Source organism: Lathyrus oleraceus, chromosome 1 (assembly GCF_024323335.1).
Source record: "Lathyrus oleraceus cultivar Zhongwan6 chromosome 1, CAAS_Psat_ZW6_1.0, whole genome shotgun sequence".
Taxonomy (NCBI): Eukaryota; Viridiplantae; Streptophyta; class Magnoliopsida; order Fabales; family Fabaceae; genus Lathyrus; species Lathyrus oleraceus.
In genome coordinates, this window is record NC_066579.1 from 255,134,403 (window position 1) to 255,161,521 (window position 27,119).

Genomic DNA, 27,119 nt, shown 5'->3' on the forward strand with positions numbered 1-27,119 from the left:
TCAGCGCCTGAAAGTGCATAGTGACCAGGTCGTCGCGCATGTGATGCCCATCACCCTATTAATAGAAGCATAATTTGTTTTCTGCTATGAATTTCAGTTCATAACTTCGATTTTTCCCACCAGACCCTCAAATCGACCATAAACAACCTCACATACCAATCAATTATTACTCAAATTAATCAACTAATCATAAATTTTAACACTTTATTCAACATATTCATGCCAAACATATGAAAACAACTCATAGCAATATTATGATATTAAACACTTAATTTTCATGGTAAATTAGTATACAAAATTCAAAATAATTACCACAATTACATCATATTATAATAATGATTTTACCCATATCATCAAACATTCAATCAATGGAGTAAAATAGAGAAAAACTAATGGAGATTAAGGACTTTTTCTTATTCATCATGCAATTTACACCATAATTAGAGTAATCCCCCTTACCTTGGATATCTAGCAACAACTATAAGTTCTACGACGATAGTGGTCTTTTACTCTTCCTCAAGCCCTAAGTTTTCTCTCTTACCTTTTCTCCCAAAAAAGACATGTATTGATAACTCTTAGGTTTGTAATTCTTTTTTATTAAAAAAACTAATTTTATCTCCTACTATTTACAGTATGGTCCAACTCCTCTCGTTAATCTCACCACTTCCCTTATTTCTCTCATAACTTATATTTTCCATCAAAACCTTTATTCTCTATTTAATTTAAATATTATTTAATTATCTAGTTATTTAATTAAATAGCTAACAATTTTCTACCAATCCCTAACATATCATAAACATGTCAAAACACTAGTTTATCAATCCAATGCATACAAGATTCATTTAATTAAATAAATAAAGCATAAATAAAATAAAATAAATAATATAAATAAAATAGAGTGTTACAATTCTCCCCCTTATAGAATTTCCGCCCTCGAAAACTACCTGAAGGAAACAGAGTTGAATACGACTCCGTCATCTGACTCTCCAGCTCCCACGTCATGTTGCCTCCAGGAGGTCCTTCCCACATCACCTTCACCAACATAATCGCCTTGCCTGTAAAGTGTTTCACTTCGTGATCCTCTACTCTCAAGGGAGATGCTTCAACAGTCAAGTTCCCTCTAACTTGAACATCGTCCACTTGAAACACATGAGAAGGATCCGGAATATACTTCCTCAGCTGAGACACATGAAAGACACCATGAAGATTCAAAAGAAACGACGGTACACTATAAGAAATTATCCATTTTGCGTCACAATTTGTGACGCTTGTGTAAAAAGTGGCCTAATTCCCTATTTTGTGACACTTGTCACGACAATTAAGTCCAACTGCCTTTAAATTTTTAATACAAATGAATAACTCTTAAAAAAGAAATACAATATACCCATTAAAAAAGTGACTACGACGGCTCAACCCGCCCCCTATTTTGGAATGAGATATTTTATTTTCAATTAGCTCTATTTTTATGTCCAGACCCAAAAACTCATTCTCTGTTGTATAAGAGCATAAATCATTCTCCTTCTGTATGAGTATGAAACCATCTCACTCTCATGAAAATGGAGAATACATACTCACTTGGATTCAGCTGTCACCGCACGTTCTCCATGTCTTTCAATCTTCGGCCACACATTTTTCTTATCTCTCCATCTTCATTCACATATTCTCCTTGTCTATCCATCTTCAGCCAACCCTTCCTTTTATCTCTCCATCTTCGGCCACACCCTTCTCCTTTTCAAAAACACAAATTTGGTTTTCTCATGATTCTAACCATTCTATCACAAAACCCTTAGTGATTATCGTAAACCCTAAAATTTCATCGTTGTTCGAATCGTCACTCATCTCCAATAGATCTCGCTTCTTCAAATATTCATTATAATCATGTTTTGTTTTACAGGTTAAGGAAAGGAGGCAAGAGATTTTATAACTTAGAGAAGGTCTGAAGGAAGCTTAAGGTTCGGATCTAGGTGAGGTGCTCGTTGATTTTTCGAATCTAGAATTTTTATTATTTTTGAATCTATGTTTTTTATGCTATTTTGAATCTAGGTTTTTGGTACTGAAGTAGTGAGGTCATTCTTCAATGTTTCTAACTTCACCGAAGGAAGGATGTTGAACGTGTTTGTCAAAGCTATTATGTTGAATTATCGATTTTGATTTCTATGAGGTTAGCTACTCAATTGTTTCATAACTCTTTAGCTTTTTATGTTACATGTTTGTATTATTTTATTAGCTGTAAAACAAGTTGATACAACTAAATGTTATCCCTTTAATTTGATAATGTAAGGTGTGAAAAAAAGGGTATTCTTTTACATTATTTTAATTATGCTAACTTGTGGGTTTATTTTGTTTTTGTTATATCAGGGAGCATAGTTCTTTAGGGGAAATTTGGTGTTTAATCTCTTTGAGAAACAAGCTGAACCTCTTCCTATTTTTCTTCTTCAGATGCAACATTTTAGTACTCTCCCTAAGATGCCAATTAAAGATATGACACAACAGGTAGAAAGAGACTTTCTAGTGATATACTTATTTTAGGGTCTTCTTTGTTGTATGAAGTTTTAGCATTATTGACTCTGATTTAGATAGTTAAATGATGTATGGAATTTATATAGACTACTCTACATGCTAGAAGGGTTGTATGTTGGAAGACTCTCTCCGACAGCCAATGAGAAAGTATAAGGATTTAACAAGCCATCTATAGTATCAATATTTATGACTATTCGCATCATACCTTATATATTTCTTTGCTGCCTTTTTTTGGAAAATTATAACTATTGTGTCAAATAGGTTGTATAGAATTGTTCATATTTTTCAATGATCAAATTTTGGATTTGATTACAAATTTTGGATTTGATTCACATCCTCCTTAGGTATAAGAGAGAATTGGAATCAATCACTCATGAAACTTCTTTCTTTGTATCATGTGATATTTCAAAATAAAGTTTGATGCTGGTATTATTGTTGATTATTTGTATGTTTGTGGTGTTGATGTTCTATGATAAAAATATGTACTATATGTCATGTTGTTTTTTTAATGTAAGTGTGTCATACCCTAAATTTCACCATGAGTTTTTCACTCGTATCAGCATAGCATGAACCGATCCATTTTGTCGTGCATTTCATTAGTTAAAAAGTACTTATCAGAGTTTATATAAAAAAAGTTAGGAGTTCTGGCATTTTATCTGATCTTGATAATATTCATTCAGTCATATGTTTATTGAGAAGTCGAAAGACTTTATTTCTCTATCTCAGTGCATAATTTATTCTGTTGCATCTCGTTTCAGAGTTTCAAAGGGTGACAATCATGAGTATTATCATTTTCTGAATCTTTGTAGAATTTTCTTTGTGATTAAGAATTAGAAGCAAGTGGTCCAAGAGCAATTCATTTGCATCTGGTTATCTGTTCACGAGTATTAAATCAGCAATTTAGTTCATTCACCAGACATTTGCATTTTATACTTGTTACAACATGAATTTTGTTTTGCATGTATCTTGAAATGTCGCTCGAAATAATTTTTCAGATCTACAGACGTCGAATTGTTTCTCAACTATGTATCAAATTGGCGGGCAAAAAAATTTCAAAATTGAGCTTTCTGACGTCAGTTTTATTGATATATGTTCCATGTAGTTTAACCAGATGCGCTCGTTTTAATTTTTCGACTACTTTTTCATTCGTGTTTTTATCAGTCTGGGCTTTATTCCGGTCAATTTTTATTTTAAAATTTAATTATAACATGTATGTTTCCAAAAAGTTTATTTTGCGCTAATCATTTTTGATGCATTAAAATTTTCTTTCGAACATTTTCGCGTTCGATTTTTATTCATTTTGAGTAATTTTATTTTTATTTTATCATTAAAGTGTTGATAATATTTACATAGAATTTTCTTTATTTTTATTTTGACTTTATTCCAATAATTTAGAATATAATATTTTTATTTGATTTTAGTTTTTAAAATTTTGTTTTACACTAATAAAATCATTAAGGGTAATATTGTAATGCATTCACCAAAACAAACCCATAAGTCCTTAATTGATGCTGAAAGCTGAGTGACCATTTTGAAAAAAAGACAAACCGACAGCGTATGATTTGATTTTTCTCTTTTCCAAAGTAATCACAACCCAAGAAATAGAAAGAGAAGACTGATTGAAAAGAGGATTGTCTGCTAAGAATATCTTCATTGGAGATTCTCTAGATTTGTAAAAGATTGAGACTTGTTATGATTTCTTTTGGGCTAAGCTTTTTATTTTTTTCATCATGATTATCAACTTAATATATTAATAAAAAAAGGAAAAACCATATAGCTAACTCTCATATACTCCTTCAGGCTTCCATTCTTTCCATCACAAAAAAACCACCGAGCTTTTCAAAACTACCACCACCGCGACCCTTCCTTGATCGCTCAGTTCTCCGTCGGCAACCCACTATCAACAACCGTCAACTATTGTTCAACACTCCCTCTGCTCCAAGTTTCGTTCACTGTTCCGACCCTCTTCCACCCTTATTCAAAGTTTCAAAAACCACCAAGCAACTAGGCAAGCTTTTTGCTTCCGTTGCGACTCACCGAAATGATTTAGGCAAACAAATTGGTTGTGGGTTCTGAGCTAGGCAGGGGTATCTTGATAAGGAGCTGACAGAGAGTGCTTAATATCTTCAACGCAACGAATCATCAAAAACATATTTTGAACAACAACGCTACTGCACGTCGGAAACCACTTACCATTCTTCCACACCATCCTAAACCTCAAAAATCAAACAGCAACAGACCGTGAAACTCTCACAAAGAATTTGACGCCATTCCCAGCAATTTCACATCAACAATAACACTTGGAGTTTGGTAACAGTGCAGGTTCGATTTTCTTTTCACATTTCTATCTGTTATTCAATGTTGTATCCTGATTCATACATTAATTGTGTGTCCATTCTATGATTCTGTCATAATATAATGCTGAAAATATGCTTGTACCGTTGTTGCTGCTGCGTTACTTGTGATGCTGAAAATATACTCATTTTGTTTGTACTGTCTCTGTCGTTGCATCATTTGTGGTGCTATAAATACATTTATATTGTATTGTTATTGTCATTCCATTATCTCAATTTATTTCAACACTGTTTTTTAAAGTTTGTTTCAATAATATGTCTTAGTTTTATATTTGAACTTCATTTTGTTTTCTTTATGGAACAATAATAATATGAAGAGTTAATATCATTTGTTAATTATAATTACAATTACAATTACGTAGAATAGCATATTTGTTATAATTTTATTTTAAGTAATTGTTTTCTTCTTTTAGTTGTAAATAGACTATAGTTTAGGGAGTTAAAAAAGGAATACATGTAAGTGAGACTTTTACTGAATGGACAAAAATGTGAGCATTCATATTCATGGTGTGTTGTTTTCTAAATAATACTATTTTTCCCTATATGATAATGATTTAGAAATGAGCTAATTGTTTTCATCTTTTAATTTTAAATAAACTGTAGTTTAGGTAGTTAAAAAGGAATTCATATAGAAATATAATTTTAATTTCTTGAGATGGTTATCTTTTTTCCATGTGAGTTGGTGTCATTGTTGGTAGTTTTTTTTGTCTGGGGCAGTTTAAGACATACTGGAATTTGATAACATGGTCTCTTTGACACTTGACATGAAGATTATATGAATTGTGGTTATAATTTATATTGAGATCAATTCATTCTTACTTTAGAATTCTGGTTTATGTTTAGACATTGTATAGGTCAGAGAGCAGTAACATAAACAACAACATAGGAATCATTGTTCTTTGTAAATATTATATAAAAATAGATTATTACCTCCCAAAAAAAAACTATTGTATGTATGTTCCTGTTTTTTACGGGTATTTGATTACTGTCCGTAGAGCTTGCTGCTCGAGTGTTTGTCACCTTTTCAATTAATTCATTTTTTATTAAAAGATATTTTCTTATTAAAATCAGTTGAGAATATTGAGTTGGACTTTCTTTGTCTCTCGACATCTCGATTATTTGGATGATGGCCGCACTTAGTCTCCCGTTCGAATATTCGTCAATCATATTAAACAACTTTCTAAGCCAAAGTCAAATCAAACACTTGATCTAACGTCAAGTGCTATGCCCCCGCCACATCCCAATTATTTTCATAAGTTAACTTCTGACACTTGATCCAACGTCAAGTCGTCCCCCTGTTTTTAAAAGCTTTTTCACAATAAAAATGGAAGAAACTGATTAAGTTTAGACTTTCTCTATTTCGAAAGTTAGGATACCGCTGTAGAGCTCAATATCCAAACATTCGTCTTCCATATTAACATACAGTAATTACTAGAATTAGGTCATTTCTCTCATAGAAGAAAAAGATTGATTGGGTATCGACCTTCTCTTTCCCGATTATTTGGACATTGCTGTAGAGCTCTCTGTCTAATTAATCGTCTTCCATTAATAAACTTTGACCTAATTTGCCACACATTTTCATAATAAACTTTTGGATGAAAAGAGAGTGATTGGGCTTAGGCCTCTTCCTTTTCGGGCAATCGAGTACTGCAGTAGAGCTCCCTGATTGGATGTCTATCTCAGCTTAAAATCAACTCAAACTCATCAAACTTATTTTCCGCCCTCGTGCGACCCCGAAAACATTTTCAGAAAAGAGTATGCAACATCCATTTTGATGCGAAACAAACAAAGACTTCAGCCTCCAAGAGCGAGCAAGAAGTAAAGGTTTAATCACTCAAATGCGATCCAAGCATCACTCTCTTTAAAAGCAATCCATCTAGTAGTTCTCTTTGGGTAGAACTACGTATGCCTTGAGTTCTTCATAGTACCTGGAGATACGTAGGAGCAAGATTGCGAAATCTTGTCAGGCACATTAATATTAAAAAACCTTAAGTCTTTCCTTTCTTTCTTTCTCTTTCCTCACCCGATAAGTAGAAGTTCACAACGATATCATACTAACACTCTAACACGAAACAAACTAAATGGGTCCCATCGAGTACGATGGATGCAAAGGGTGCTAATACCTTCCTCTTGCATAACCGACTCCCGAACCCGATTTGGTTGCGAAGACCATTTCTTTTTGTTTTTCGTGGGTTTTATCGATGTTTTCCCTTTCCCTCTTTGGGAATAAATAAAGTTCGATGGCGACTCTGTTTTATTTATATTTCGAGCGTTCCCTACGCTTGGGTATTTTTCGTGCCGCGACAGCTGGCGACTCTGCTGGGGATACCAACTTCTCCTAAGCGAGTCAACCCTAATTTAGTTTGTTTTGTGTTTGAGTTTTTGCTTTTATTTGTTTATTTAATTCTTATTTGTTTTATCTATATTTGCCTTTATTATCTATATTTCCAATTACTGTGTTATTGGTATATGGTATCATTGGAACTTTCTGGACTATTGGCATTTGTGTGAGGAAAAGCTTTATACCCGAGCTATGAGAAAAACTTAAGTTAGGATGGTGGTTGTGTAGTATTGACCTACGAGACATCAGACTCGTTAGGTTGATGCAAGAACCCCACTCAGATGAGATCCCTTGAAAGTATTATTGTCTTACGATTTGTCGTTTTGGCGGTGATACTTTCAACCTCGATCTATGATTCTGAGGACCTTTTGTAGAACCCCGAACCTATGGCTTTTAGGACCGATGGTTGTGTAGTGTTAACCTATGAGACTTAGGACTCGTTGGGTTAATACGAAGACCTCACTCAGAATAAATCATTCTTTGAGGATATTATTGTCTTACGAGTAGTCGTTATGACGATAATATTGTCAGGTGTGATCCATGACTCTGGGAACCGTGTCTAGAACTATGAAGTCGATGGTTGTGTAGTATTGACTTGCGAGACTTAGGACTCGTTGGGTTAATACAAAGACCTCACCTAGAATAGATCCTATTTAATATATTATTGTCTTACGATTAGCCGTTCTGGCGATAATATTCTTGAATTGGGTCCATGACTCTAGGAACCGTTTAAACCCTAGAGCCTACCTATGTTTGGTTTTCCTATTCCTGGAACCTTTCCTCCATGAAGTAATTAATCAGAATGTTCCAATGATCACCTACCCAACTGTACATACATAAACATAAAACATTTCATAATCATAACATATATGACATGTGCATATTTTAAAGGGACCTAAAGACTCGTTTGATTGCAGGCATTCAAAAGACATGGGTAGCAATCAGAAAAGTACTTATTCATTCAAGTTCAGAAATCCAAAGTTAGGATTGATTAAGGGGTTGATCTCAGATGTGAAAAAAATCAGGAGGAACAACTTTTGTGTTGAGTATGGTGACCTATTGACTATCATGAACACCGAGGTGGATGCTTGGGCCATTTTCACTTTGGCACAATTCTATGATCCTCCCTTATGGTGTTTCACATTCCAGGACTTCCAGTTGGCGCCAACACTGGAAGAGTTCTCACATATAGCAGACATTGGTATCAAGGATGAAGTCCCGTACACCGGTCTAGGGGAATTTCCTACACATCAACAAATAGGTTCATCTATACATCTAGATAAAGCGAAAGTGAAAGCTAATATTGGACCAAAAGGAGGCACTTTGGGTTTCACTTTGAAGTTCTTAGTGGGAAAAGCTTCAGATTTCAAAAGTAAAGAAGATTGGGTCGCTTTCAATGCTGTGTTAGCCTTGATACTCTATGGGATTGTCTTGTTCCCGAACATTGATGACTTCGTGGACATGACTGCTATACACATTTTCTTGCTCAAGAATCCCATTCCCACCTTGCTTGCAGATGTTTATCACTCCATTCATTGGAGAAATGAGAAGAAGGGGGGATGATCCATTGTTGCGCTCCTTTACTGTATAAATGGTTCTTATCTCACTTACCAAGCGAAGGGCCTTTTGTTCAGAACAAGGATAACCTCAAGTGGTCTCAAAAAATCATGTCTCTCACTGTCAATGACATCACCTGGTACTCTCGTGTTTATGATGATGTGGACATAATCGTCAAATGTGGCAACTTCCATAATGTGCCACTCATAGGAACTCGAGGTTGCATCAATTACAATCCTGAGCTTGCTATGCGGCAACTTGGGTTTCCTATGAATGACAAACCAGAAGACAAGTTATTAGAAGGTTTCTTGCTGGGAGAAGGAGTGAAGGACTTTGATCTGGTGAAGAGGATAGGTCGTGCCTGGACTAAAGTTCGTAGAGAAGGAAAAAGGGAGCGTGGAAAGAAGAATTGTATAACTAGAGGGCCATATACAAGTTGGGTCCAAGCCAGAGCTTCTCAAGACAAACTACCATACCCTTATGAGTCTCCAATGAATACAAATCCTCCAGAACCTACTCACGTCACTATGGAGGAAGCTAAAGAGCTCAAAGTTGTCATCCAAAGTTTGGAAAAAGAGAATGAAGAGCTACGGTTGAACCTTCTCCGAATTACTGAAGAAAGGGATAATCATAAGTGGGAGCTTGGGCGGAAGAAAACACAACTTCAAGAAAATGTGGAAAGGACTGATAAGGAGGAATATAAGAGAAAAATAGTCAAACAGGGGTTAGATCAGGCTGACAGCTGCTTGAATATCGTCAAAAGCCAACTGAAAGAGGCTGAGAGGGATTGTCGTGAGAAAGAGAAATGGTGGAAGCTCGCCACAAAACAAAAGAAGGAGATAAGAGAGACGCTTGAGGCAGAGATAGCCAACCTAAGTGTTTCACTCTTTGAATCAAAAGAAAGGGAAGAACGAGAACGCCGCAGTAAAGAGAGTGTTATGGCTGCTACTCAGGTTACACCTGAAATGTGGAAAGGAAAGTGCCAGGAGGATGAAAATGCTAATGAGTGGGAACGATACTGGAGAGGCCGACATGACTCTTTTCTACAAGAAGGTGAAGATTGGATGAACGCAAGGGAAAATGTGAATGCTAGTTTGGCAGCCTGCGAGGAAACCATCCAGTTTTTACATGAACAAAGAAATGAGTATCGAGACAAGTTTGCCAGTTTGATAGACTTCTGTAATGGCATGTCTACGAATGTGCCTTTGATGCTAAGATTTGCTTTGGAAGACATAGACAATTACAACATCCCTCATTCAGTGACTGAATTTATTTATCTTTGTGAAGACATGATGAAAAGGTTCAAAGGAGAGTTGGAAGATCTCAACAAACAGAAGCCTGCAGTTTGACCTTTTTTTTTATGTTGTACTTTCCTTTATGTTTGAAAGAATATTTTGTACTCAATCCTTGTACTCTATTTTGAATTGAATGAATGAAGGATTTTGAGTTTCTTTTGTACAAAAAAGTTTGGTTCCATTCTTGTTTTATTCCCCGTGATCTCTTTGAATGCTTGCTAAGTTACAAGGAATCTAACGCGGTTCCCTGAAAATAAAATTGAACATAAGCATAAAAGACATTTTTAAATCCATGTGAATTAACATATGCGTCATGCATTTCATTTCTCAAAACAAAAACTCATTCCATTTTTCCTCGTGTCCAGTAGTTCAAGCTGATTCCTCAACGTGCATACGCTACTCGCTCCAACACAAGAAGAATCATGGATGTAGTTAGAGAAGAACAAGCTGTCTTCAGAGAGGAGATAGACTCTGTCAAAAGCAAGATCGAGCAGATCTTTGAGGCTATACAAGATCTGGCTAGAAGGGAAGAAGAGGCTCGTGTTGCCGCTGCTGCAAGGAACGATGCTCTAGTTCAAGGGGTTGCTCTTCAGTCAGGACCTTCAGTTCCTATTCCAAATCCCGTTATCTACGGTCTTCCTCCAGGCTTTGTTCCACCGCCTGAAAGAAATCATATGCCTCCACCTGCGCATACTTCTGGAGTAGCTGATGGAGTCGCTGTGCAAGGACCTCCGATAGTCAATCAAGTAGTCATGCCCCGCATTGATGAAGAGCTCCAGGACGAGTTTGAAATGCAGAATTACAATGGAGCTACTCCAGTGGTCATCCCTACTGCTGCCAAAGATTTTGAGGCTATCTTGATGTATCGTGCTCTGGCTGAAAAGCTAAGAATCTTAGAAGGACATAACTCAACCCGTTTAAGTGCCTTGGAGATGTGTCTAGTCCCAGACGTGGTGATTCCTTCAAAATTCAAAGCGCCTGAATTTGAAAAATACAAAGGACTCACATGTCCTAACATACATTTGAAAATGTATTGCAGAAAAATGGCTGCCTATGCTAGAGATGATAAGCTCATGATCCATTGCTTTCAGGACAGTCTAACTGGGGCATCTTTGGACTGGTACATGCAGTTGGAATGTAGCAACATCCACACTTGGGATGAGTTGGCTGAAGCATTCGCAAAGCAATACAAATATAATACTGACATGGCACCAAACCGTACTCAGCTTCAGAGTATGACCCAGAAAGACAATGAATCTTTTAAAGAATACGCACAACGCTGGAGAGAATTGGCTGCAAGGGTGCACCCGCCGCTGGTTGATCGTGAATTGATTGACATTTTCATGGGAACCTTGCAGGGCCAATATTATGAAAGATTGATCAGTAGTGTGTCCTCAGGATTTTCTGACATGGTGATCGTGGGAGAAAGAGTAGAAGAAGGACTGAAGAGTGGTAAAATCCAGGGAGGTCCCAGCAGTCAACCAATCTTGAAGAAGCCTTTCAACGGATTCAAGAGGAAGGAGGGTGAGACTAGTGCCATTTCTTCACAGAGGGGGAGACCACCATACAAAGCTCCTGCTTCTGTGCCTTATTATCAGTACCCTTACATAGCGATTGCTCAATATCCAACCATGCCTTATCGTCCAATTGCTCCTGTTCCTATTCCATCTCCGGTACCTCACTATCAAGTTCCAGTTCCTCAATATCAAGCTCCACAACCTCAATTCCAGGCTCCACCACCTTAACATCAACAGAGAAATCAACAGAATAATCAACCACGTCCAGTTCAGCAGCAATGACCAAATCAGCAAAGGCCATATCAACAGTACAATAATGTGAATACCACTCATATCCCAATGACTTACACTCAATTGCTACCGTATCTGATTCAGAATGGGACTGTTGTGCCAAGGGCATTACCTCCAATGCCGAAGCCGCATAAGCCTTGGTATGATGAGAATGCTAGATGTGCCTTTCATGCTAATTCAGAGGGTCATACAACAGAGAATTGCAAGGTGTTCAAGCTTCGGGTCCAAGAGTTGATAGATCAGAAAATTTTGTCTTTTGCTGATGTTCCAAATGTGGGGAACAATCCTTTGCCTAAACATGATAGTTCAAGTGTTAATGCTATAGAAAGTTCAACTGATGATGGATTGATAAAGGATGTGTTCAAGTTGAAGACTCTTTTAACAGTGGTCCATGCTAGATTGTGGAAGCAGAATTGATGAATGGAGTACATGATAGTTGTGTGGTGTGTTCGTCCAACCCTGATCAGTGTGGTGAATTCAAAATTTATCTTCAACGTTTGATGGATCAGCGGGTTATTCAGTTCACTAGAGCAAAGATTGATGAGGATGTTGCTGTGATTGTGCATGTGTTTGATCAAGAGAGGCTTCCCAAGCCTTTTGTGGTCCCTTATCAGCGAAGTGTTGACCTAGAGCCAGTGAAGAAGATTGAGCCCATGGTTATCCATGTTCCCGCTCCATTCTCATTTGACAGTACCAAAGCCGTGCCTTGGAACTATGAGCCTGTAGTTTATGTGGGTAACAAACCAGTAATCTTGAAAGAGCCAGATGTGACTAACATCACTGGAGCTAGTGGTGTGACTCGAAGTGGAAGGGTTTTCGCTCCTGAAGTGATCCCAAATAAAGAAAGTGCACCAAGAGTTGAACCAATAAATGGGAAAGAGGTGAATCCTCCAGAAGCAGGAGAAGGCTCATCTAAGAAAGCAGTGACTGTTGAAGAGGATAGATAATTCTTGAAGATCATCAAGAAGAGTGATTACAAGGTCGTAGATCAGCTCAACCAAACTCCTTCAAAAATATCCATTCTTTCTCTACTTATGAGTTCTGAGGCTCATAGGACTGCTCTATTGAAGTTCTTGAACGAAGCTTATGTGGCAGAAGATATCAGTGTTATTCAGTTTGATAATGTGGTTGCTAATCTGAATGCTAGTAGTTGTTTGATGTTCACTGATGATGATTTACCCCCTAATGGACGAGAACATAATATGGCGCTTCATATCTCCATTCAATGTACAGATGTCACATTGCCTCGAGTACTGGTAGATACAGGTTCATCCTTGAACGTGTTACCTAAGACTACCCTGGCACAATTGAATATTGAAGGGGTGCAGATGAGACCCAGTGCTTTGATAGTGAAAGCTTTTGATGGGTCTAAGCGAACAGTTATTGGGGAGATTGACCTCCCAATCCTGATTGGCCCTCAGACTTTCCGTATTACCTTCCAGGTAATGGATATTAGGCCTACCTATAGCTGTCTGTTAGGTAGACCTTGGATCCATGCTGCTGGAGCTGTCACCTCGACACTTCACCAGAAGCTGAAGTTTGTTACTTCTGGTAAGCTGGTATCAGTATCCGGAGAGGAAGATATTTTCGTCAGCCATTTGACTTCTTTCAGATACATTGAAGTAGGTGAAGACATTGTTGAAACTCCTCTCCAAGCCCTTGAAGTGGTCAATGTGGTCCAGACTAAGCCGAAACTTGTTGAAGAACCCAAGGGGGTCATGACCTCATGGAAGAGTGTGAAAGCTGCAATTGAAGCTGGTTGCCCTGGAAGTTGGGGCACAGTGATTGAACTACCAGAGAAGAAAGACAAGTGTGGATTAGGATATCAGCCGTCTATTGAACTTTTCAAAGATCAGAAGATATATCAGGGGAAGGTTCCTAGCATCCAGGAAATATTCTCCAAAGCTGGTTTCCGAAGTGATGATCAAGTGAATGCTCTTGAAGATGAAGATCTAGATTTGTCCAAGATGGTGTTTTATGGACCTCCGGATACCGCTCTCACTAACTGGAAGGCAACAGATGTTCCGGATATAGTTTCTTGTTCAAAGTAATTTACTGTTTTCTAAAACATCCAATGTCATGCCCAAGGCATATGGATAGCTTTGTAGGGCCCATTTTGTGTTAATATTTAAGCCTTATCATCAATACAAAGCACATTTTTTGAGATCCCTGTCTTTCATCTTTTTAATTTTTCTTTTACAAACAAATAAACAATAAAAGAAAAAATGGCAATTTTTATTTCACATCACTTTCATTTTTCAAAATCTTCCTCTAAAAAGAAAAATCATTTCCATGCAGATCATTAATAACAGGATCCATTGAACACGACAATGCTATAATTCCCTATGACTTCGACCTCCCGATTAACCAAGCTGAAGAGGATGGTAAGGAAGACTGCGAACTCCCAGAAGAGTTGACCAGACTTTTGAAACAAGAGGAAAAGATGATTCAGCCTCATCAGGAACCAGTGGATGTGATCAATCTGGGGGACTGAGGAGGATAGAAAGGAGGTCAAGGTCAGAACTGCTTTGAAAAAAAATGTGAAGGAGGAACTAGTAAAGCTACTACATGAATATGTGGATGTGTTTGCTTGGTCATATCAGAAAATGCCAGGACTCGACACCGACATAGTTGTGCACAAGCTGCCGTTGAAGCCGGAATACCCGCCCATCAAGCAGAAGTTGAGAAGAACTCGACCAGACATGGTTGTCAAGATCAGAGAAGAGGTCAAGAAGCAGTTTGATGCAGGTTTTCTAGCTGTTGCAACTTATCCGCAGTGGATTGCTAATATTGTGCCAGTTCCGAAGAAAGATGGAAAAGTTCGAATCTGTGTAGACTACAGAGATCTGAATAAAGCTAGTCCCAAAGATGATTTTCCTTTACCTCACATTGATGTATTGGTAGATAACACAACTCAGTTCTCTGTATTCTCCTTCATGGACGGATTCTCATGATATAATCAGATTAAAATGTCTCCCGAAGATATGGAGAAAACAACTTTCATTACACCATGGGGCACTTTCTGTTATAAGGTAATGCCTTTCGGCCTGAAAAATGCTGGGGCAACCTATCAAAGGGCCATGGTGACTCTTTTCCATGATATGATACATAAGGAGATTGAAGTCTATGTGGATGACATGATTGCCAAGTATCAGACAGAAGAGGAACATGTTATTCATCTGAAGAAGTTATTTGTAAGATTGAGGAAATACAGACTGCGCTTAAACCCTGCTAAATGCACTTTTGGAGTCAGATCTGGAAAGCTTTTAGGATTCATTGTGAGCCAGAGAGGCATAGAAGTTGATCATGACAAAGTCAAAGCTATTCAAGAGATGCTAGCACCTCGGACAGAGAAGCAAGTCCGTGGTTTCTTGGGCAGATTGAACTATATTTCCAGATTCATCTCGCATCTGACAGCCACTTGCGAGCCAATATTCAAGTTGTTAAGAAAAGATCAAGCCGTTAGGTGGAACGATGATTGCCAGAGTGCATTCGATAAAATCAAACAGTATCTGCAAGAACCACCAATCTTAGTGCCACCAGTTCCAGGAAGGCCTCTCATTATGTATTTGACAGTACTCGATGAATCCATAGGATGTGTACTGGGGCAACACGATGAGACGGGTAGGAAAGAGCATGCTATCTACTACCTGAGCAAGAAGTTTACAGAATGTGAAATCAGGTACTCCATGCTAGAAAAGACTTGTTGTGCTTTAGCATGGGCTGCTCGTCGTCTGAGACAATATATGATTTGTCATACAACAATGTTAATATCTAAGATGGATCCCATCAAGTACATCTTCGAGAAACCTGGATTAACTGGAAGAATCGCTCGCTGGCAAATGTTGTTATCAGAATATGACATTCAGTATGTAACTTAGAAGGCCATTAAGGGTAGTGTGTTATCAGAGTACCTTGCGCACCAGCTAGTGGAGGACTATCAATCAATGAGACTCGACTTCCCAGATGAAGACGTCATGTACATAAAAGACTATGAGATTCCAGGCCTAGAAGAAGGACCCGAACCAGGATCGCGGTGGACGCTCGTGTTTGATGGTGCCTCAAATGCATTGGGTAACAGAATTGGGGCTGTTATAACTTCTCCAAAGGATTTTCATCTTCCCTTCACGGCAAGGTTATGTTTCCAATGCACCAATAACATGGCGGAGTATGAAGCATGTATCTTGGGAATTGAAGCAGCTATTGACCTACGAATCAAGATTCTTGAAGTGTATGGGGACTCAACACTTATCATCTATCAAATCAAAGGAGATTGGGAGACCCGCCATCCCAATTTGATCCCATACCGAGAGCATGTCATGAAGCTAATCCCTTACTTTGATGAGATTAATTTCCATCATATTCCTAGGGAGGAGAATCAGCTAGTCGATGCCTTGGCTACCCTGTCATCTATGTTTAAGGTCAAGTGGGCTAACGAATCACCTGCTATTACAATTCAACGTCTAGACGAGCCTGCATATTGCTTGGCAGTTGAAGTAGAAATAGATGGCAAGCCTTGGTTTTATGACATCAAACGATATCTTGAAAAGCACGAGTATCCAAATGATGTATCCATCACAGACAAAAAGACCTTAAGAAAGTTATCGGCCAATTCCTTCCTAAGTGGTGGTGTTCTATATAAAAGAAACTTTGATTTAGTTCTACTCAGATGTATGGATAGACACGAAGTCGACCTACTCATCAAAGAAATCCACGAAGGTTCTTTCGGAATTCATGCAAACGGACATGCAATGGCGAAGAAAATCCTTAGAGCTGGTTACTATTGGTTGACAATGGAAACAGATTGTTACCACTATGCCAGGAAATGCCACAAGTGCCAAATTTATGCTGACAAGATGCACATGCCACCTACTCCTCTGAATGTTTTATCAGCTCCATGGCCATTCTCAATGTGGGGCATAAACATGATTGGTATGATTGAGCCTAAAGCTTCAAATAGACATCAGTTCATTCTGGTTGCCGTTGACTACTTCACTAAGTGGGTAGAAGCAACTTCTTATGCCAATGTGACAAAGCAAGTCGTCACTCGGTTTATCAAGAAAGAGATAATTTGTCGCTACGGAACTCCTAGCAAGATTATCACTGATAATGGATCAAATCTGAATAATAAGATGATGAAGGAGTTGTGCGAGAATTTCAAGATTGAACATCATAACTCGTCACCTTATAGGCCAAAGATGAATGGAGCTGTAGAGGCAGCTAACAAGAATATCAAGAAGATCATTCAGAAGATGGTGAAAACTTATAAAGATTGGCACGAGATGCTACCCTTTGCTTTGCACGGATATCGAACAGCTGTTCACACTTCAACAGGGGCAACCCCTTTCTCACTAGTCTATGGCATGGAGGCTGTGCTACCGATAAAAGTTGAGATCCCCTCGTTGAGAGTCTTGATGGAGACATAATTAGAAGAAGCGGAATGGATTCAAACCAGATTTGACCAGCTCAATCTAATTGAAGAAAAGAGGATGACATCGTTGTGTCATGGTCAATTATATAAGAGGAGGCTCAAGCGGGCATTTGACAAGAAGGTTCGACCTCGAGAGTTTAATGTAGGTGAACTAGTTTTGAAAAAGATAATCTCCCTCCATAAGGATTCACGTGGCAAGTGGATTCCAAACTATGAAGGACCATTTGTGGTGAAGAAAGCTTTCTCTGGTGGAGCTTTAGTTCTCACGAACATGGATGGAGAAGAGTTGACACACCCCGTCAATTCTGATGTAGTCAGAAAGTATTATGCCTAAGAACAAGAGATGGATAATAAAAGCTCGCTAAGTTGAAAACCCGAAAGGGCGACTTAGGCAAAAAAATGAGCATCCCGGTGAGTTGAAAACCCGAAAGGGCGGCTCAGGCAAAAATTAGGGATAAACAAAAAAATTAAGCCCGGTAAGTCGAAAACCCGAAAGGGCGACTTAAGCAAAAAAGGGTAAAATCTCTCGGCGAACTGAAACTCTTAAGGAGCAGTTCGCGCAAAAGTTAGGGAATATCCAAAAGCATAATACTGGAGCAACATAAGTCATCACTGCAACAAAGCTCAGATGGAAGAGAAAAGTCCAATTACCATCTCCAGAAGCAAAGTAATGAGGACTAGAGGACATAGGGGAAAGTAGCAAAGTGGTATTTCGTTGGAAAATCAGTTAAATTTTTGTTGCCATTTACTTGCTTTCTTTCTCTGTAATCTCCTCTTAGAGGGGTTTACATCTTCATGAACACCATGTATGAGTTATTCTTCTCATCAAATAAAATTGTTTAGTTGAACATTGCTTTACCAATTATTTCTGTTTTTCTGCTTAATGTCGCTTTTTATTTTTGATAAAATAAAATTATTAAAATAGTGGAAACAACAAAGCTTTTGAAAACTTTAATTTGTTTTGATTTTGAAAGTATAAAAGGAATTTTTGTTGGTTTACAATAATGCATCTGGTTCACAAGACGTAGGACATTTCCTAGATCATTGTAATCTAAAGCAAGTTTGAAATGGATTTTCTTCCCGATGCAAGAAGTCCTCATTGAAGCCCGCTTGGCGGAAAAGCGGAAATCAGATATTTTGCAACAAAAAATCATCTTCATGGTGACAAAACTATCCAAGACAAGGCGTTGGAGAATCCGAGCTTGATACCCACAAAATGCATAAACTAATATATTCATGCATTCACATTCATTTTGCATATCATGTACAAAAACAGATCATGCATAAACCTCAGCCGGATTCAGCAAACCTCTCAAGAAAGTTCAGTGTAATGCTCAGCAGACCAAGATGCAAGAGGTATTCTCAAGAGTAGAGCAGTTATCTTCTCCAGTACTATAGTATTTTCAGAATACAATCATTGTTGGTAATGATTCTTAAGACGAGTTTCTTCCCCAACAAGGTGATTGATTTTCTTCCGTTGGAACTTTGGTGTAAACAGAATTTCTGCTTGGTTTCCCCAGTAGATATATCCACACAGAGTTTCTCCAACATTGTATTTTCTCCAGCAAAATTTCATGAACTCTCCAGCAAGTCTCTGGGATCTTCTCATTCCCCAAAAAGTCTTCTATCAGCCAAGAGCAGCTGAACATGCAGTTATTCCCCAAAGGAAGCATTTTGTTTATTTCCCAGCATTTTGCATCAACCAAGAGCAGTTGAATGCATTAGTTTCAGCCAAGAGCAGCTGAATACTATTTTATTTTCCAGCAGTTTACTTCAACCAAGAGCAGTTGAATGCATTAGTTTCAACCAGTAGCAGTTGGACACCATTTTATTTTATGCAGTAGTTTCAGCCAAGAGCAGCTGAACACTATTTTTATCTCCCAATTTTGCTTCAACCAAGAGCAGTTGAATGCAATGGTTTCAGTCAAGAGTAGCTGAACACTATTTTATTTTATGCAGTTTTGCTTCAACCAAGAGCAGTTGAATGCAATAGTTCACCCAAGAGTTGTTGAATATGACATCTTTAGCCAAGAGCAGCTGAATATGATCATTTGTTCTCCCAGGAGTGTCTACCGTTAGTCAAGAGCAACTGGACATGATTCTCTCATCCCCAGTCATTTGCATGTCATCTGAGAAATCAAGAGTATTTCTCATTTACATTCATGATTAAGGAATCAAGAGTATTTCTTAATTCATCTGAATTCTCATGATTAAGAAATCAAGAGTATTTCTTAACTCATACATATTTCATTTACATTCATGATTAAGAAATCAAGAGTATTTCTTAACTCATCTGCATGTCATCTGAGAAATCAAGAGCATTTCTCAGTTCATTCACATTCATGATTAAGGAATCAAGAGTATTTCTTAATTCATTTGCATTTCATCTGAGAAAATCAAGAGCATTTCTCAATTCATTTGCATTCATGATTAAGGAATCAAGAGTATTTCTTAATTCATTTGCATTTCATCTGAGAAAATCAAGAGCATTTCTCAATTCATTTGCATTCATGATTAAGGAATCAAGAGTATTTCTTAACTCATCTTCATAGAATTTAGGAAATCAGGAGCATTTCTCATATCATTTATCATCCGATGATTAAGAGATCAAGAGCATTTCTCAATTCATTTGCATTTTCATTCAGCCATATGATGATTAAGAGATCAAGATTTTTTTCTTAATTCATTCATCTCTGAGGAGTCAAGAGTACTTCTTAGCATACATATCATTTTTCATATGATGATTAAGAAATCAAGAGTATTTCTTAATTGATTTTCATTCATGTTTAAGGAGTCAAGAGTACTTCTTAACCTGCATAGCATTTGAGAAATCAGGAGCATTTCTCATATCATTTATCATCCGATGATTAAGAGATCAAGAGTATTTCTCAATTCATCTGCATTTTCATTCAGCCATATGATGTTTAAGAGATCAGGATTTTTTCTTAATTCATTCATCTCTCAGGAGTCAAGAGCACTTCTTAGCATCCATATCATTTGTCATTCATACGGTTGAGAAATCAAGAGTATTTCTCAATTCATTCGCATTCATTTTTAAGGAGTCAAGAGTACTTCTTAACCTTATTTACATGCATATCGCACGGTAATTAGGAAATCAAGAGTATTTCTTAAATCTCGTTGCATTCATTTGCATTATTGTCTGTTGATTAAGAAATCAAGAGTATTTCTTAAACCAAAGTGCATTCGGTCATAATCATAAGCATATCATTCTTCTACATTAGAAGGGAAAAATTTGGGTCTGTTTGGTATTTAAACTATCTTTTACCATGATAATTTGATGACAAGAGTTCTTCATATCCTCCGGTTAAAGATGTTTAAATAGGGGCAGCTGTCATACCCTAAATTTCACCCTGAGTTTTTCACTCGTATCAGCATAGCATGAATCAATCCATTTTGTCGTGCATTTCATTAGTTAAAAAGCACTTATCAGAGTTTATATAAAAAAAGTTAGGAGTTCTTGCATTTTATCTGATCTTGATAATATTCATTCAGTCATATGTTTATTGAGAAGTCAAAAGACTTTATTTCTCTATCTCAGTGCATAATTCATTCTGTTGCATCTCGTTTCAGAGTTTCAAAGGGTGACAATCATGAGTATTATCATTATCTGAATCTTTGTAGAATTTTATTTGTGATTAAGAATTAGAAGTAAGTGGTCCAAGAGCAATTCATTTGCATCTGGTTATCTGTTCACGAGTATTAAATTAGCAATTTAGTTCATTCACCAGACATTTGCATTTTATACTTGTTACAACATGAATTTTGTTTTGCATGTATCTTGAAATGTCGCTCGAAATAATTTTTCAGATCTACAGATGGACTAGTCGAATTGTTTCTCAACTATGTATCAAATTGGCGGGCAAAAAAATTTCAAAATTGATATGTTGGTAGATAATACAGCTAAATTCAAAGTCTTCTCATTTATGGATGGATTTTACGGATATAATCAGATTAAAATGGCACCCGAGAATATGGAGAAGACAACATTCATCACACCTTGGGGAACATTCTGTTATCGAGTGATGCCCTTCGGTTTGAAGAACGCCGGAGCCACGTATCAACGAGCTATGACTACCGTGTTCCATGACATGATGCATAAGGAGATTGAGGTGTACGTTGACGATATGATCGCTAAGTCAAGATCGGAGGTTGAAGCCAAGTTGACTGATGCTGAATGGGTTCAGAGTCGTTATGACCAGCTCAATTTGATAGAGGAGAAGAGATTGACTGCCATGTGCCATGGTCAGTTATATCAGCAGAGAATGAAGAAGGCTTTTGATAAGAAGGTCAAGCCTCGTGTGTTCCGAGAAGGTAACCTTGTGCTCAAGAAAGTCTTGTCTTTCGCGCCCGATTCCAGGGGCAAGTGGACTCCAAACTATGAGGGTCCGTATGTTGTTAAGAGAGCCTTTTCAGGCGGTGCTTTGATACTTACAACTATGGATGGGGAGGATTTCACTCGTCCTATGAATTCAGATGCAGTCAAGAAATACTTCGCCTAAAAATAAAAAACTGAATAGCTCGCTAAGTTGAAAACCTGAAAGGGCGACTTAGGCAAAAATGAGCGTCTCGGTGGATTGAAAACCCGAAAGGGCGATCCAGGCAAAAGTTAGAGACACAAAAAATAATGATATATGTATCCCGCTAGATTGAGTACCTCATCCTGGGGCAATCTAGGAAAAAATTAGGGATTTGGCAAGTAACTGCATCCTGACAAGACCTTGTTCTACAACTGTCGTCCGTCAGAGATTCTTGCTCATTATCGACCAAAGCTTCAAATACATCGGATTCAGAATTGGTGGAGAAATGGTCATTATGTTCAATGTAGCCCTTTTCCAATATATATCGCCAATTTCAAATTTGTAAAGATCTATGGAGTCTTGCCATTCGCAGACTACCATTCTATCAAATAAATTTGAGCCTTTTATCCAATTATTGGCACTCTTATCTGTTTCTATTCAACAAATGTTTTGCATGTTTTGATTAAGAAAATATCATTGTTTTAAACGATCAAATTTTATATAATTTGTTTTTAAACAAAGTGAACATTCACAATGACGAAAGGATACTTAGGAGATCCTCAGTGCTTTCCCAAGGGTGGTACGATCCCCAACAGGGTAAGATTTTTGTCCATATTCCTGGCATGACTGCATCTCCTCCCTCCGGAACCTTTTGTGGTTTATCCTACCAAGTGGATTGCTTGTTGAGAGTCACCTCTCTTCCCTTCAGCAGAGTAGCAATCTTTCTTCCTCAGCAGCTTGGATCTCTTTGGGCAAGAGCGGTATTTGGTGGTTGATCCTGATAAATCCTTTATCTCCTCAGATAGATTCCCCAGTAGAGTTGTTGGTGTGGTGGACCTTGTCTGTGATAACTCTCTTCCCCAGCTGGAATGATTGATGATTCATCCCTTGCAGAGTTCTTTGCTTCCTGGTATCTCTGATCCCCAGCAGATTGGATACTCTCCGGTGAACTTGGCTTTCTCTCTTGAGATGTAGTACCGGGTGGTTAATTCCTGGACCTGGTTGTGTTAGATATGTCTGTCTGTCAGCATACATCATACATAAACCATGCATATTCATGCATAATTATAACATTCAGGTATTCATGTTGCATTCTTTGCCATATATCGTTGTTTGTTGTCTACTGCTATTTGGTGATATACTTCCCCAAGCAGACGTGTGTGTCTGATCTCTCCATATAGAGTCAGCTCCATAAGCAGAAAGCGTCTATCCTTTCTTCCATATTCCCCACTGGTTATATCCTCGTGGATGTTGATTGTTTTTGTTCCTTCCCAACACATATACTGGGATGGTTTTCCCCATTAAGTTATATCCTCACCGGGACAAGTCTTGATTTGGTGTGCCTATCTAGTTTGATCCTAGATCGATCTCTTGAGACTCTTTTCCTGTTTCCCCGTGGTAAATGAATAATCGCTCAATAATTAGTAATTATTATCCCGGCGGAGTCTGTGGTTCTCTACCCTCATACCGGTAGTTGTAAGTCATATTTTTGTGGTCTACTACCCAGTAACCGGTAGTTGTAAACCCCATTTGGTCCCCGTGCAGAGTTAAACCTTGATTGTTGTTCATCCTAACCGATGACGGGTACTCTCTTTTGTGGTTCTCTACCCTCATACTGGTAGATGTAATTCCCTCCTTGTTGGTTATCTTTATACAAAATTCGATATTGACATTCCTTAATTTTTTAGTATACCACCCAGTAACCGGTGATATATCTCTTGGATAATTGCTCTAATTACGCAATTTATCCCCAGTGGGTCATCTCTCGTCTATCTTGTTGTTGTTAGTAACGATTGTTTCTCCCATGAATTGGTCATCATTATATACCTATTTTCGGTATCTCGATGCCTTTTCTTTTTGGTCGATTTATCCTTTATTAACCCAGTAATCGGTTGTGGATAATCGTCCATGCGAGTATATTATCTACGTTCTGACGGTAATAGATAGTATATCTCATGCACTCTTTGGTCGAAGCTTTTGTTCTTCCCCAGTCGAGTAAGATTCATACCCCCTTTACGGAGTCGAATATCCATCCTATCATCGAGTTTGCTTTTAGCCCTCTTTTGGATGATGAGTGTTTTGGGAATATTCCCCAATTCACGCCTTAGTTGGTCACCTATTATATGCCCAGTAACCGGTATCCCTGGTGTTCCCTCCTCTCTGCTCCCTATTATGACTTTTTATCCTCTATGGAGTCAGATTTTCCTGAGTTGAGATATACCTTTTTAGGTCTTCCTCAGATGATTTGGTTGATTGATATCTCTCACCCTTATACCGGTCTTAGATATTCATTCTTCCCGAGCATGTTGTATCTCACCCTCATACCGGCGATCAAATCACATGTCTCCTTGAGCTTATTACCCAGTAACCGGTAATACCTCGTCCTGCTGCTTCCCCAGGAGTGTCCTTTTAGGCATCCCCAGCGAAGTCCCTTAGTGGATTGTTTTCATCCGGATTTTTATCCGAAGTATCCGTTGTGGATAGTTTTTGCTGTATTAGCATATTCCCCAATACATGCACCTTTGAGTCAGCTCGGGTCTTTCCGTTGGATATTTTCCCTTTGGAATTCTGTTCCCCAAGCGTTGAGTCGTGACCTGGTCACGCATTTTATTCCCTCTCCTATCCCCATAAGAGTCCCCAGAGTCTCTGTCCCATTGAGTGTATTTCTCATATGGATTGTCAGTTTCTCCGGATGTCTTTTCTTCTTTGTGGACACATATCCCCACAGAGTTCGTACTATTTGCATACATACATCTGCATCATGAGGTCTCTTAGGGACCAAAACTTGTCTCTTTGTTATTATTTAAGCCCATTCTACCTCGTCGAGACGAAGATTTTAACCTTCACTTCTCCGGCTAGAATGACCTTAAATAGGGGCATCTGTAAGACCCTAATTTTGACCCTAAGATCCCTCATGGCATCATAACATTGCATTTACATAGCCTCAAGGATCATGAGCATCTTGGTTCCCTTTGCCTTTTTTGGGTGGGACTCCTTGTGATTGGTTTGAGATCACCAAACATGCTTGAATTATACATCATTGTTTCTCTTACTTTTGTTTACTAAAAAAAAAAAACGAAAAAAAGAAAAAAAAAAAAGAAAAAAGAAAAAAGAACAAACGAAAAAAAAACGAAAATAAATAAATAAATAAATAAAATATAACAAAAACAATTTTTGGACTTGGGCCTTCTCATTTGAGCCCACAGGTCCACAAAAACCAGGTTATAAATTCAGAGTTTCAGTGAAACAAAAGGATATGCCATTCCTATTACCCTGGCAGGAAAAAGAAAGTGAGAGAAGAGCTAACAGAGTTTAGAGCAACCTCCAGAGGCTGAAGGGAACTCATCGGCAAAGAACCAATTCCCTCTCATATAAACCCTCAGATTGCTCTGCAAACCTCACGGGTGCAACTCAATTTCAATCGATCCTCTCCAATCAGGTATGCCCTATTTCCACTACTTTATACTTTCAACCTGAAATTTTTTGATACCCTTTTAATGTATGTGTTTGACAAGAGGTTTAGGCCTCCTGCCCTTGGTTGCTTTTTGTGAGCTTTTTTTGTGAATTTTAATGGCATGATTCATGTGGTTACATTTTGATTTGGGGGCAACTCTTGACTACCCTATCTTGTTTCTCTAACCTGTTTGTTGAGTTTTTTTGTGAGGGCTCACATGACTCTTGCAGAGATGACCTGGTGTTCCACTTTATTTGTGGGATACCCCCTGGAGGTTTATTCCGATTACCTGTGCTTAATGGCTTGAGATATTTGTTTGTGACTGCTTATTCCAAAGGATGGGAGCTACTTGGATCATCAATATGATCTCAAGAGGGGAACTCCTAATGTGGTTTTATTTTATTTTCCCTTATCTCTTGTATGTTTAGGAATTTAACCCTTCCTTTTTTTCCCCCATTCTAACCCAAGCCAAAACTTTTTGTGCAAACAATAACTTTTGTTTTCAACATTAGAAACCTAAGCCTTATGGTTTTGATTTTCAAAACTTAATTTTCATAACACTTATTATGAATTGAACCTTTTAATCCACTTTAACCATATTTTTGTAAATACTTTTAATTGGTAAATATAACCCATTCAAATACTTTTTGTGGTTTCAATGGCCACCTTCTTAATCAAACCTTTTTTTTTATAACCATTAGCTATTAGGTTTGAGTTATCCTTGAGGTAGATATAATACTCACCTTTATCCTTAGTGATGGACAATGAGTCTTCTATGCTTATTATAGGGTTAACCCGTCACTAGCATGTTGAAGCTATCCTCACATGGTGGATTTGTGGTTTTAGGTTGAGTTTTCTCCCTTTGATAACAAAAGACCTTAAGGTTTTTGGACCAATCAATTCACCAACTTTTTTTTTTGAATTTTTTTACCCCGAACTACGAGGTTTTGATCCTAATCTTTTTTAAGATGGTACGTAGGCAATGGGTTCATCCATTCAAACATAAAATGTAAATAAATTTGTATATTCTTTTCTCATCCCTTCAATCATGTTTAAACAAATAAATTTTCACAAAAAAAAAACAACAACCTTACAACAAATGTGAAAAGGGCTCCCTAGGAGTACCTAGGATGCTTTGGGTGCCTAACACCTTCCCATTTCATAACCAACCCCCTTACCCAGATCTCTGACATTTTTACTAGTTTTTGATTCGATAAAACTTTTAGGTTTTTGTTCGCTTTCTAACCATTCCTTTGGATAAATAGAAGTGCGGTGGCGACTCGACTTTCGCGTTCGATTTTTATTCATTTTGTTATTTTTATTTTATCATTAAAGTGTTGGTAATATTTACATAGAATTTTCTTTATTTTTATTTTGACTTTATTCCAATAATTTAGAATATAATATTTTTATTTGATTTTAGTTTTTAAAATTTTGTTTTACACTAATAAAATCATTAAGGGTAATATTGTAATGCATTCACCAAAACAAACCCATAAGTCCTTAATTGATGCTGAAAGCTGAGTGACCATTTTGAAAAAAAGACAAACCGGCGGCGTAGGATTTGATTTTTCTCTTTTCCAAAGTAATCACAACCCAAGAAATAGAGAGAGAAGACTGATTGAAAAGAGGATTGTCTGCTAAGAATATCTTCATTGGAGATTCTCTAGATTTGTAAAAGATTGAGACTTGTTATGATTTCTTTTGGGCTAAGCTTTTTATTTTTTTCATCATGATTATCAACTTAATATATTAATAAAAAAAGGAAAAACCATGTAGCTAACTCTCATATACTCCTTCAGGCTTCCATTCTTTCCATCA

The 27,119-nt window shown here is 37.6% G+C and overlaps 1 long non-coding RNA gene across 4 annotated transcripts; it reads left to right on the plus strand.

Annotated features, from left to right (window-relative positions):
* The first annotated feature begins 1,407 nt into the window (after positions 1-1,407).
* On the plus strand, positions 1,408-27,119 carry LOC127129851 (uncharacterized). Of its 4 annotated transcripts, none has more exons than XR_007806396.1 (4): positions 1,408-1,964; positions 2,044-2,161; positions 2,359-2,493; positions 27,101-27,119. It is a non-coding gene; the product is annotated as an uncharacterized LOC127129851 (long non-coding RNA). The 4 variants fall into 4 exon arrangements; XR_007806395.1 differs by lacking the exon at positions 27,101-27,119 and adding an exon at positions 4,321-4,339; XR_007806394.1 differs by lacking the exon at positions 27,101-27,119 and adding an exon at positions 2,607-2,713.